Consider the following 13,412-nt stretch of genomic DNA (forward strand, 5'->3'; position numbering starts at 1 on the left):
TCGTTTTCTGAATATTTCAGCCTGGAAGCCTGCACTTTATCTGCAGCATGGCCCAGTGGTGAGGGTGCTGGACTGGGTCTGAGATCTGAGCTCTACTCCCAGCTCTGCCACTGACTTATTGTGTGACCTTGGGCAAATCGCTTTGCTGCTCTGTGCCTCGGTTTCCCCTCCCACCAAGCTTTCTGTCTCCTGTCTGTTTTGACTGCAAGATCACTGGAACACAGGGATTGTCTCTCGCTATGTGTGTGTACAGCCCCTAGCACAATGGGCCACTAGGTGCTACCGTGAAAATAATAATAATTGTCAAGGTTGAAGGTGAGGTTCCAGATGAACAGTGATCTGACCTCCCAAGTCCTCAACACCAGAGCAGGCAGAGGAAGAGAAAACTTCTCCAAACAGCTGTGAAGGCGGACGAAGGCTGCAGCAAGATGGCAGTCTCCAATCGTCTTGGTCTCCTTGCCACTGGATTAAGAGTCTCATCCTGTCTAGGGCCGTGTGGACACGGGTGTGTAACCGTGTCTCCATGTTAAAAGAAATCACACACCAGCATCTGTTCATATTCATTACTGTTATATAACTAACAAACAATTTATGCAGGAATTCGGTCCCAGACAAAATGTCATTGTTTCTGCCCAGTGACCAGTGACTTTTAGCAACATCAACAAAATCTCTCCCCAACCCCTCCCCTCTACAGCCAAGTCACGGATTTGCTCTAAGTGGAAATTCATCAGTTTTTTTTTTTTCACCGTAGGAAAAAGAGGAAGGACATTTGGGTTTTGTGCAGCAAAATGAGCCATACTAAGGGGATGATGAGACTGTGGATGTGCTGAAAGGACTAGTTAAGTATAATCCTCTGTCTCACGCACTCCCTGAGTAATGGGGCTGTCTGCTGAGAACTGCAACTGTCCCAGCGCTTCCCCGACCAGCCAGAAGCCAGAGCCTGGGCAGGGGGCCGAGAGTCCTGAGAGCCCTCTTCGGCCCATATCGCCCACCTCTGGGGTGTGCAGCCCAGGGCAGGTGAAAGGTCTGGGTCTCCCCACAGCAGCCCAGGCTCCGGTGGCTGGTTCTGGCTTCTGGCCTGGCATGGGGGCGGGGCCTCAGGGGGAGAGGAGGAGCAGGGGCAGGGCCCCATGGCCAGGGGGCTAAGGCCCACCTCAACGTCACACGGGGAAGAGGCTGGCATCACTGGCGGGGGCTGCGCTTCATGGCAGGGAAGCTGATCACCTGCTCACCTTGCCACCGCTGCTCCACACCTGCCTGAGGCTACTACACGATTGTTAAATAGGGGCAGGTCATGCTGTCCCGGGGCCCCCGAGTGTGGGGGCCCCAATAAATCTCAAGCCACTTCTGTCTACGTGTGTGCCTTGCTTTGCCTGCACATGCTTGTGCATTCCTCCACTGCCATGCCTTGCTCCTGTGCGCTTGTGCACTCCTGCAGCTGCCGTGCCTTGCTTTGCTTGTACACACTTGAGCACTCCTGCAGCTGTCGTGCCTTGCTTTGCCTGCACATGCTTGTGCACTCCGCTGCCATGCCTTGCTTGCACTCTTGTGCACTTCTGCAGCTGCCTTGCCTGCACATGCTTGTGCACTCCTGCAGCTGCCGTGCCTTGCTTTGTCTGCACACACTTGTGCACTCCGCTGCCATGCCTTACCTTGCCCCTGTGCACTCCTGCAGCTGCCATGCCTTGCTTTGCCTGCACATGCTTGTGCATGTCTGCAGCTGCCTTGCCTTGCCTGTACACACTTGTGCACATCTGCAGCTGCCTTGCCTGAACATGCTTGTGCACTCCGCTGCTATGCCTGGCCTCTTTGTGCTTGTGCACTCCTGCAGCTGCCATGCTTTGCTTGCACACGCTTGTGCACTCCTGCAGCTGCTTTGCCTTGCTCCTGTGCACTCCTGCAGCTGCCTTGCTTTGCCTGCACACGCGTGTGCACATCTGCAGCTGCTGTGCATTGCCTTGTTTTACCCATGTGCACTTGTGGACACCTGCAGCTGCCTTGCTTTGCCTTTCCTGCATGTGTCTGCGGCTGCCTTGCCTTGCCTGAGCCTGCCTTTCCCTGCTTTGCCCTGCCTGTGCCTTGCCATGCCTAATGGCACCTACTCCTGTGGTCTCTGCCTATGTGTTTGCACGCGTGTGTGGGACGCGTTGCCAAGTGGTAGACTAGTCTGACAGGGGCTCCCTGAGTGTCACCCCTCTCGACAGAGCCAGCCTGAAATGCACCCCCCCGGCTCAGCAGCTTCCCTCTGTTAAATCCCCCTTGTGAGTTCTGCAGGGGGGCTGCAAGCCTGAGCACTCTGCCCCCAAAGGCGCGGACCCTGTGCAAGAGAGGGGCCGGAGGAGCCTCCCCCCAGCCGCTGGCTGGGAGCAGCAGCATCTCGGCTCAGAGCCCTGCGAGGGCTCATGTTTAATGCAGGGTTCTCCGGAGGTCGGTATTGATTTGTAAATGGACAGGACACCCCTGCGCGGAGAGCAGCTCGCCAGCTTTGTCTGGAAGGAGAAAGGGAGCAAGGTGGCTTTGCAGCCCAGGCTTCCAAGGGAGCTGCTTTCCCAAGCAAGCCGGGGAGTTTTGAACCTGCTGAGCAGGGGTGTGCGTGTGCGTGTGCGTGTGGAGAGGGGTGTGTGCGTGTGGAGACAGTGGGGTGTGTGGAGAGTTGGCTGCGCGTGTGGAGAGGTGTTTGTGTGTGTGGAGAGTTGGGCGTGTGGAGAGTTACGAGTGTGTGTGTGGAGAGTTGGGGGTGTTTGGATTGTGTGTGTGGAGAGTGTGTGTATGTGTGTGTGTCCAGATAGCACGTGTGAACAATCAGGTCAGGATGGGGGGTAATAGGTGCCTATATCGGGACATCTGGTCACCCTAGTGTGTGTGTGTGCGCGCCCTGCCCAGCGCTGTGTGTGTGTGTGTCTTGCCCAGCGCTGGGTGTGTGTGGGTGTCCTGCCCAGGGCTGGGTGTGTGTGTGCGCGCGCGCCCTGCCCAGCGCTCGGTGTGTGTGTGGGTGTGTGTGCCCTGCCTAGCGCTGGGTGTGTGTGTGGGTGTGTGTGTGCCCTGCCGAGCTCTGTGTGTGTGTGTGTGTGTGTGTGCGCGCGCCTTGCCCAGCGCTGGGTGTGTGTGTGTGTGCGCCTTGCCCAGCGCTGGGTGTGTGTGCGCGCCTTGCCCAGCGCTGTGTGGGTGGGTGTGTCCTGCCCAGTGCTGGGTGGGTGTGTGCGTGCTCCCTGCCCAGCGCTGGGTGTGTGTGTGTGTGTGTGCCCTGTCCAGCGCTGGGTGTGTGTGTGCGTCTTGCTCAACGCTGGGTGTGTGTGTGTGTGTGTGCCCTGCCCAGCACTGGGTGGGTGTGTGCGTCTTGCTCAGCGCTGTGTGTGTGTGTGCGCGCCCTGCCCAGCGCTGTGTGTGTGTGTGTGTGTGTATGTGTGCGTATGTGTGCGCCCTGCCCAGCGCTGGGTGTGTGTGTGCGTCTTGCTCAGCGCTGGGGGTGTGTGTGTGTGTGCCCTGACCAGCGCTGGGGGTGTGTGTGCGTCTTGCCCAGCACTGTGTGTGTGTGTGTGTGTGCCCTGCCCAGCGCTGGGTGTGTGTGTGCCCTGCCCAGCGCTGTGTGTGTGTGTGTGTGTGTCCTGTCCAGCGCTGGGGGTGTGTGTGCGTCTTGCTCAACGCTGGGGGTGTGTGTGTGTGTGTGTGCCTGCCCAGCGCTGGGTGTGTGTGTGCGTCTTGCTCAGCGCTGGGGGTGTGTGTGTGTGTGCCCTGACCAGCGCTGGGGGTGTGTGTGCGTCTTGCCCAGCACTGGGTGTGTGTGTGTGTGTGCCCTGCCCAGCGCTGGGTGGGTGTGTGCCCTGCCCAGCGCTGTGTGTGTGTGTGTCCTGTCCAGCGCTGGGGGTGTGTGTGCGTCTTGCTCAACGCTGGGGGTGTGTGTGTGTGTGTGTGCCTGCCCAGCGCTGGGTGTGTGTGTGCCCTGCCCAGCACTGGGTGGGTGTGTGCGTCTTGCTCAGCGCTGGGTGTGTGTGTGTGTGCCCTGCCCAGCGCTGGGTGTGTGTGTGTGTGTGTGTGCCCTGCCCAGCGCTGGGTGTGTGTGTGTGTGCCCTGCCCAGCGCTGGGTGTGTGTGTGTGTGTGTGTGTTTTCTGCAAGGAGCATTTCTACAACCCTTTGCTAGGGGGTGCAGGGCTCGCTGGATCCCAGCGCTTCTCACCAGTGGCTTCCCTGGTCACATGGGCTACGCGTGAGAGTTTAAAAGAGCTTAAAACCCTTCGAGCCGGTGCAGAAGAAGCTGGTGGCTCCATCGGCCGAGGAGCGAGGCCGGGGCGTGGATCAAAGGCCGCCGGAGGCAGCGGGTGGGAGCCGGGCAGCGGGCGGAGAAGCGCCGTAAGTACCGTGCTCGGATCCGGACACATCCTCATCCCGCAGAAAGTCTGGTCACGCTGCTCCCCCCAGCCCGGGGGCTGCGCCCTGCTCTGCCCGGGGACCCCCCTCGGTGGGGAGCGCTGGCGGGGGCGCAGGAGGTGCCCGCTGGGGGCTTTTCGGAAATCCCCGGCTGGCGTGCGGGCTGCTGGGTCCCCAGCCCCGCTGTGGGCTCGCTGCTGCGCACGGGGGGCCAGGGGATCCTGGGGGGGGGAATAGTTGTGCAAAAAGGCGCAGCGCCAAGCCCCCCGTGCGCGGCGCGGGTGCCGCTTTGAAGCGAGCGGAGGGGTGTGGTGAGCGGAAAGTGGAGGCTTTGCCTGGCGCGGTGGCTTCGCAGCCCGCTTCCCCGGCTAGACAATTAGCCGGCGCGTCTCTGGCCGGCCCGGCCGTGGCGTCCAGGGGTCAGAGGAGGCAGCGACCCAGTGTCAGGCGGCCTCCACGGAAGCTATTCTGCGTTTCTGATTGATTAGTTGGAGCGGAAATGCTTTCTTCCTCCCTTGGCTTTTCTTCCCACTGCCTCCCCCCGGTCCTCGCCCTCTGTCCTTCTGTATCAATCATCCTCCCTTCGCTTTCATTCCTCTTCTCCCACCTCGGGCAGAGCCGAGTTCCCCTCAACTCGCCCAAACTTGGGTGGTGATGGGAGGGAGGTTAATGGCCAGGAGCTGGGCTCCAAGACCCCTGCGCCTGGGCGGATTTGGGGTGTGGGAAGAGACACGGGGCCTGTTTTCCTAAAAGCACTTCTTTAAATAGGGACATCAAAGGGACTGGACCAGCTCTGCTCTGCTGCAAGGGCCTGGAGCTCCCTGGACAGGCCTGGCCCCGGAGCTCAAAGCCTGGCTTCTTTTCTTCATGCCCGGTTGCAAATGGAAGGATTATTTTTTTGGAAGGGGGGTGGCGGGGAAGGGAATGCAGCGCGCCCCTATACCTCGGAAGTTTCACCGGGTTATTGTCAAGCTCTCTGAGCCCAGCCCAGCCTCTTAAAGCTGTGTTGGAAAATATTCCTCCTCTTTTGAAAGATAAAATTGGTGCATGGGGCGGTGGGGCTTGGCAGGGGAGGAGGGGTTGGAGCTTATTCTTTATTTCAACATTGAATGGATTTTCGGGAACAACAGAAAAGAGACATTTTGCAGAGAGAGAGAGAGAGAGTGTGTGTGAGATACACACAGACTTTGAGGCACTAACCTTTCCCTCTTCTGCTGAGCGCTCTGACTTTGTTCCTATCAGTCGGCCTTTGTGATGGGGTGTGTGTTGCCCTGGGGTCAGGCTCGGGGCGGGGGGGGGGGGAGTGTGTGATCTGGAATGTTTTGGGAAAGAATTAAACAAGCTTGTTTCCTGCTGGCCCGTTTCTCCCCTCTCCTCGCCGTGCCGACGCGGGCTTGGGGTGGACTCTTGCGGGGCGACGTTTGGGAATGAGAACCCGCCTTGCCGAGACGTGTGATAAAGTTTGTTCTTCGGAGCGGTTTCTGCCTCCTTTGCGCCCCTTCGTCCTACCCTCTGGTTTGAGGGCTGTGCAGTGAGTGTGACACAAGTTGAGAAGGTCTGTGGGGATAACCTCCCAAATTCCCGGCATCGGGCTGAAACGTGGGGAGCAAATTTTCCCTTTCCGGTGCCGTATCGCAGCAGCGTCCGTGATAGCAAATGCTGGAGCTGAGGCTGCCCTGAAGTTCTTTGTAAATTATAGTGAAATCTACTTTTTCCTTTTCCCTGCTGCAATTTTTTTCCTTGCTCTGATTAAAATGACCACCAACCACCCAAAAGTTACATCAAAATAGTACAAGTCAAGGGAGTGCTGTGCTGGGAACGGATGCTTTTCTTTCTTTCTTGGAGGGTCTTTGTTGGAAACTAACATTTGGAGCTGCTGGGGAATTGTTCTGACACTCCAGCTTGGGATAAATCTCCTAGAAGTGGAAGAACTACTTTCCAGGACCTGGTTTCACACACAAATCTGAGTCTGCCACACTAAGCCCCTAAGCTTTCCCCGTACCCTGGTTATAGATGCGTGTGCCAGGCTGCGTATCTCTAGCATGAGCTGCAGAAAGCGTTTGGGGGATGGTGCTCTCGGGAAAGCAGTTTGAGTTGCTTGCACTCTGCATGGGCCTAGCCTGGAGCTCCCTTACTCTGTTCTATTCCAGTTAAACCCCCTGGACTTTCAGTGAGAGTTTTGCCTGGGTACCTAAGTGCAGGATTTGCCCCCGGTGTGCGTGGTGTCCTGTTCCTGGCTGCGCCCCTCACCCCTCCACGTGGCTTCACGGTCGAGTCCAACAGGCACGTGCACTTTTTCGCTCACGCTGGAGCACAGCTGGCATCAAAGACACGGGAAGATTCCCCCCCCCCCCGGGAGCCCCCCACATGTGGGCCCCTCTGATTCTGGCTCCCTACTGCCTGGGTGCCCCTGCGGAAGGGTAACTTTGCCTAGTACATGGGGTGCTTCAGGGGGAACTCTAGACTCTGCACCTGCGTAGGCCCTTTAGGGCCAGGGCTGGTTGTAACAATCCCATCGTGCTGGCCTGAATTAGGCTCTGAGAGCCTGATTCTGCGAGGGGCTGAGCTCCAAGTCCATGAGGGTCCTCATCGCCTGCTAGGCTTCCCCGGGGTGCAAAGGCCGGCACATCCTTAGGGCACCCACATCCAGCTAACTGAGCTCCTTTCAGGCACGTAGCTCTGCTCCCCACAGCTGTGAGTCATTATATGTGAAGAGGAGAAAATCCCCTCAGCTAGCACTGTGGGTCCGAGGCTGGGCTGGCACATCCCGGGGCGCGTGCTGCGGTCGCTGTGCCTGACCGATGGGGCTCGCCGAGTGACGTGCCGGGGCAGGTCACTATTTGAGCTCTCACCCTGGAGTTCCGCACTCGGGTGCCTTCGCCAGCAGCCCGCGCGGCGCCCTCTCCAGGCAGCGAGCAATGTGGCAGGAGCCTTGCCCAGACATGGGCCTTTCCTGCCTCTCCTGGGGGGTGGGGCTGGCTTGGGGGAAAGTGTCCCCTTTCCCTAGACGCTGACACCACCAGCACTTGTGGGTCGGGGTTAAAGCCCCACAGTTCTTCTTAGAATGAGCCGGAGTGGGAAGAGCCTTTTTGTTCCGCTCCGGGGCACCAAGGCAGGGTTGATCCCTGGAGAGAATTTTAGTGCCACCTTAAAGTACCCCAAGAGATGGGTTCCCGTTCCTTCCCCTGGTGACACTAACTAGACCTTCCACTAGGGAAGCTTCTCCCAAAGTTCCCCGTAATGGCAACCCACTAAAGCTAGCGACCCCCCCCCCCCCACGCACCCACCAGCACTAATTCCCTTCCACCCTCTTTGCAGATCAGCATCCAGGCCACCCCGTCAGTACTTGCATTGCCAAGCGAGATAGATCCTAACTCTTCTAAGTTTTCCGTGTCAATCAATCCCTCCTTCCCCTGCACTGTTTTTGTTCTTGGCTTTTCAGAAAATCCTGCCAATTTGCCCGTTTTGTTCTGGTGACGCAGTGCCCAGGCCTGGCTGCCGTCTCTTCTGGGTACGTTTGCCTCCGAGCTGCGCAGAGAAGGATGGTTAGCGGAACAGTGCCTCTTCCTCTGTGACGAGAAGCTCCGGCAGCCCCAAACCGGAAGACGTCCACTCTGTCCTAAGCTCTGGCTCCCAAACAGTCCTAGAATCCTAGGGTTTTGTTGTGGCTACACCAGCCTAGACAGATGGCTGTCCAGCTGCTATGAAAGTGACCTGTCCCCTGATCAATGGGTGGCCATGGTGAAAATTCCTCCTTGCTCCCAAATTTAGCCATGTGATTTTTGTACTCCCCCAACACCTAACTGTTCCAGCGGAGATTAATGACCTGGTGTGCTAGGTGCTGTGTGTGCATGGAGGAAGCGACAGCCCATGCCCTAAAGAGCTTACAGTCTCAATAGCCAAACAAGCAATGTATGAGAGAGAAGGAGGCGTATTATCCCTATTTTACAGATGGGAAAACTGAGGCCAGTTGAGATTTAAGTGATTTGCCCAGGATCACATGGGGAGTCTATGGCAAAGCCAGGGTTTGAACCCAGGTCTTGTGAGTCCTAAGCCAGTGCTTTAATTACAAAACCAGCCTAGTTGAGTGCTCTGTCCGTGTGACTGAGAAGCCCCTGTGTACCCCTCCAGTATCCTTGGCACCCAGCAGTAACTGTCAGTTCGGTTGCTTGGTCTGGGTGGGTTGATGTGAGGGGATGCTGGGTGCCCCTTGGCACAGAAGGGCATTGGCTGAAACACATTCCTGTTCATGATAAAGGCCTTGGCAGCTCAAGGATCAGGTAGTTAGACTCTGGCACCACAATGGGAAGATACCTCTGCCCTGGGGTTCTTTGTTACCAGACTGCAGGCTTCCAGCAGGAAGATCAAGCTCCCTGGAGATGTCAGTCCAGGGAAGAATTGTCTAGGAGCGGTATCTTGGAAAATGGCCCCCGTGGCCCCCCCCACCCCCATGGAGCATCGTGACGTGATGGCGAGGCAGGTGTCACTGGAGCACAGGGGAAGTTCCACACGGCAGGTGTTTTCAGTGCCAGGGGGTGTTCTGCAGAAGGTGGTCCCAGGTCGGGATCTCGCCCCTTTACCAGCTGCCGCCGGGTTGATCCTCACTTCCTTTGACAGTGGTAACCGACAGGAAATGACCTCATTCGTCACACATCAGAGCGACACTGTGCGTTTGCACTGCTGCCGGCTGGGATGATGTAAGGGGTCTCAAAGTCAGCAGGGTCAGGCCTGGCCAGAACTGGCGTGGCAGCCCGCGGAGCATAGCCCGGGTGCTGCATTAAGGCGGTTTGGTGGTTCAGTAGGTGGCGCTAGTCCCCCTGAGCTGGTGCTGCTCCAGTTCCCTAGAATGCCACTAGGGGGCACAGGTGCTGCTAGAATCTTTTTTGGAAGAGGCTTAAAAGTGAGCTGCGGACTGACCATTTGAAGGCCCCATGGCGTGTTTTGTAAGAAGTAGAACATCCATCCCACTGCACAGGCCAGATTCTCATCTGGATAAAACTGCCTTCTTCCTTCCTAAACCCCCCCGCCGTTATGAGTGGATAGAGCATGTTGGTTTCCTGTTGCTGTAAAACCCGGCTTGAGAGACCTCGGATCAATGCATTTGTGCTTGCTGCTACCTCAGTGGCTGAAGCTCTGGGGTCAGGTACGGCAGCCCTAGGTAAGTTTCCTTTCAGAGACACAGAGGAGATGGAAGGGGCAGGACAGGCTGGGAGTCTCTGGGGGATTTTGGAAACTCAAGAAGTGCCGAGCGTGATTTCTGCTTTCTCGAGTGATAAAGCAAGGAGACCGTGCGCCGACCTGGGAGGAAGTCAAGGGAAGCGCTTGAGTTTAGATTCAAGGCTGGATCACTGTGTGGGTTCAGATTGAACTAGGGGCAGTGATATGAAGGTATCCCCATATGCTGTTTTCACAAGGTCATGTCCCAGAACAGCAGAAACCTTGTGAGACCAGTTGATTGCATGATTTCTTTTTTTTTTTGCTGTCTCAAACAGGATGCACATGCGTCTCCATATATATATATGGGTGGTGTGTGTGTATAAATGTGGGTTTTTTGTATGTTTTTGTATGTATATGTACAAATAATGGTGATAATGCCTTCTGCCCTTAAAATGTATTACTCTATGAATCTATGAATGTGTGTGCGTATATTTACATATATATATATATATACAAACACCTATTGTGTATTGGAATGCATTTTTTTCTTGTTACAAAAAGACATTGTATTTATATGCAGGTTCGGGATGATTCACTATCTTTCATGAATTTTGATAGTTAATAACTTTGGTATATCTGCAAGTATTTTTTCCAGTGTTTATCTACTTAAAGTTTTGCACAGCGGGAAATGGAAAATCTTCAGGTACCTACAGTTTGTTCAACACTTCATGACATCAGAAGTCCAGATTCTGCACTAAAAAATTGTAATGCTATTATTAATATTTTGAAAGATTCATTTCTAAATCGTTAGTTTTAAAATGCCTTCTGTGATGAGATACTGAATTATTTGCAGGAGCTACTGTCTGTCTATCATTAGAAATGCTGACATTCATCACAAACATCAGTTCTGTCTAGACAGTGTTTGCCAACTGGTTTTGCATGTTGCACCTAAAATGATTAGAAGGGAAAGAGATTAGAGAAAGAAAATGTGTTTCTCTATGTTGTCAGTTTGTTTTCATTGTGTATCTGACAGCACTTTCACTAGTCTAGTAACTTTCGCTGGCTCTCCTTTGTGTGTCTGTATTATCATTTCTCCAGCTGTTGTGTGGGTCTTTCGCACAACAACCGAGGAAAGAAAAATGCTTAGAAATGTGTTGGTTTATTTTAAAGCTACACAGATTGGCAGGGTGCCCGGGGGCAGGTTTTGGACTTTGGAATGACTTTGAGTTCAATCTGTAGATGTGTCTAGGTTTGACAGGTGTCCCGTTAAAAGAACACTTTGCGTCAGATTGCATCAGCCCTGGCAGGGGAGCCCCCTGCCAGTGGTTACGCTCATGCTGGCACTCCTCCCTGTGGGATAACGCTGAATTAGCCCCCAGCTGTGCTGCGTCAGGCCGAGAAGCTCGAGAACTAGGGTTCTGAGCGCCGGTGACGCTTTGAGAAAGAGAGTGAGTAAACCTGAGCATCCCAGTCCAAGGCCTCTTTGGCGAGGGGAGTCTGGTTCCGATCCTGGCGGTGCCACTTGTTTGGAATGTTGGTTGTCTCCAGTCCTGACGGCTGTTCCGTGTTGCCATGCGTTGGCGAAGGGCTTGCCGCAGGGGAGACCGCTTCTAATGTCCCTGGTAGATGAAGTTGTTCTATGCAGGTGACTTTCAGCACCCCCACAGGGCTGTTGCCGAGTTCATTGCTGCTCATAAAACACGTTGAGCTGTCTGGATGAAAGAAAGCTGTGGCCAACAGAAGAATTAATGTTCGCTCCAGTTGCCAGGGAAATCGCCTTTTTCTTTCCTTTCGGGTATTGCTCTGTCTGTCCCTGTTTGGGTTAAAGGAGCGAGAGGATCGTGATCAGGCGTTTCTGTAAGGAAGCTGCTGTTGTTAAAGGCACTGTGGCTGCTCCAGGAATTGTGACCTCCCATCTCTGAGCATTGTGGAGGGGCCTTGGGAGCCATTAAGTATCTTGGAGCAGTGTGGATCTGTCTGGTGTAAGCAGCATGCGATGCACACAAAGCGAGGGGTTGAAAGTGCCGCTGGAAATGCCAGGTGAGGCGGAGATGCTGAAGGCAGGATTTCTTTCTGATGCTGGAAATGCTGCTAGGCAAGAAGCTGGGCTTTTTCCCCCCGTGGAACTTGTAATCACTATGGATGAGCCCAGAGCGTGCCTGGGATTTGTGAATACATGGGCTACAGCAGAACGTGGGTCAGCTCAGACCACAATAAGCAGGGTGGATTGGCCTAGGTCACTGGTGTGGACCTAGCAGAAAGTGTGACCTAGTGGTTAAAACAAGACTCATGGAACCTCTTAGGTCCTTCTCACTGACTCTGCTACTGACTCCGTGTTACCTTGGTCAAATCTCTTAACTTTAGCTTCCCCATCTTTAAAACAGGGCTATTCAGGCTTAATTAAGTGGTCTAGATAATACTTAGTCCTGCCATGAGTGCAGGGGACTGGACTAGACGATCTCTCGAGGTCCTTTCCAGTCCTACGGTTCCATGCAGATACACAAGTGAAGGGAGGCATTGTTGGGGCTGGGGGGGAGGATGTGTTTTCAGCTGCCATATTCATAGGGGTGGGAACAATCCCAGGACAGGGGAGCTGCAGGTTGCATTAAGCACCCCAAAAGGCCTGGAATGATGATGAGGTCATGGGCATGACCCTGCCACACTGGCCATCAAAGCCAGTTTAATGAACCCCCACCCACCCCCTGGGCTGTCAGCAAGGTTTGAACCCAATGCCTTCGCTGCCAACACACAGACTACTGCCACTTTTGTGTGGAAAGATGGAACTCTGTCAACCGGTAGCAGCAGTAGGCTGTTATCCTGCATGTGGACCAGTCACAAGAAGGGGGCACTTGGCACACACTCCTCAAGCATGTCACTGGTGCACTCTGCCAGGCCGGAGCTCTCCAGCTCCCCAGGTCCCTGAGCAGCCCTGGGTCACCTGCAGGCTTCTGGGTGGACGTGGCATGTGTTTGCAGCTCTGCCTGAGGCCACAGACCAGGTTTGATGCTGCTCTCAATTTTACTGTTGTAGATCTGGCCGAGTCACTATGACAGGGTGCACATCTGGCCTGGGGCCTGCTTGGAGCTGGGTGGGAGGAGGGGTGTTTGAGGGCAAAATGTGACCTTTGATCCCCATGAGTCTGCTTTAACCGCACAGTGAATCAATACATAAAGCAGGCTTGAGAGACCTACCTACGTGTGACCAGCTCCCTCCCCGTGCTACGCTGCTGAGAGAGCCCTGCATTTATGCTCCAGCTGATTTCCCCGCTTGAGCCCAGGAACAGGGCTGCTGGCTGCGTGAACTCACTGAGGGCTCCCTGGCTTTGGAATTTGCTCCCCAGCTTGATCTGAGAGAGCCTGGAAGTGGGGGATGCCATAGCACAGGGTAAAAGGCCAGAGTTATTCCCAGGCACTTGGAAATGGGGGTGGGGGATTGCTGGAGAGGATCCCGCTTCATGAGCTGCCCCGTTTTGCTGCAGGGGCGAGTTGTGTTGCATTGAGCTGCTGCATCTTGGGTTGCATTTGTAAGCGACATCCGGGGCATCCCGGAGCAAATGCATGGCCAGGCATAGCCCTGTGTTCGCAATGTGTAGAAACCCAATTAAATACTAACGAGAGGAGATGTCAGCTCTTCGTTACCCAGGTGTAAATGGTGAGTAACCTCACTGACTTGGAATTACTCTCAGCCTCTAGTAGTACTGGGTCTTCAGTGGCTTCCAATATGAGCATCAAAGGCGCTGACGAGGAGGGTGGTTGCAGCGTTTGGGAATTGGGTAGTATCCCTTTAAATAGTTTGGCAGCCCTCTAGCGGCACTCACTGTGGTGTGTTACAGACCCCGGCGGGGTGTCTCTGCAGCTAAGCTTTGCAGGTTGTAGGTTTAGCAAACGTG

The 13,412-nt window shown here is 55.0% G+C and overlaps 1 protein-coding gene across 3 annotated transcripts in view; it reads left to right on the top strand.

The window, feature by feature from the left end:
• The first annotated feature begins 4,245 nt into the window (after nt 1–4,245).
• Nucleotides 4,246–13,412, top strand: part of CNTFR (ciliary neurotrophic factor receptor) — a 414,593-nt gene continuing 405,426 nt past the window's right edge. For 2 of the 3 annotated variants that reach the window (XM_039545262.1, XM_039545268.1), the window contains exon 1: nt 4,246–4,348. The gene's annotated coding sequence lies outside the window, so the exon portion shown is untranslated. Of the gene's footprint in view, nt 4,349–9,502; nt 9,525–13,412 lie in introns of those variants that run through there. The other variant, XM_039545264.1, reaches the window with a different exon arrangement.

The sequence above is a fragment of the Mauremys reevesii genome, linkage group 6 (assembly GCF_016161935.1).
Source record: "Mauremys reevesii isolate NIE-2019 linkage group 6, ASM1616193v1, whole genome shotgun sequence".
Classification (NCBI taxonomy): Eukaryota; Metazoa; Chordata; order Testudines; family Geoemydidae; genus Mauremys; species Mauremys reevesii.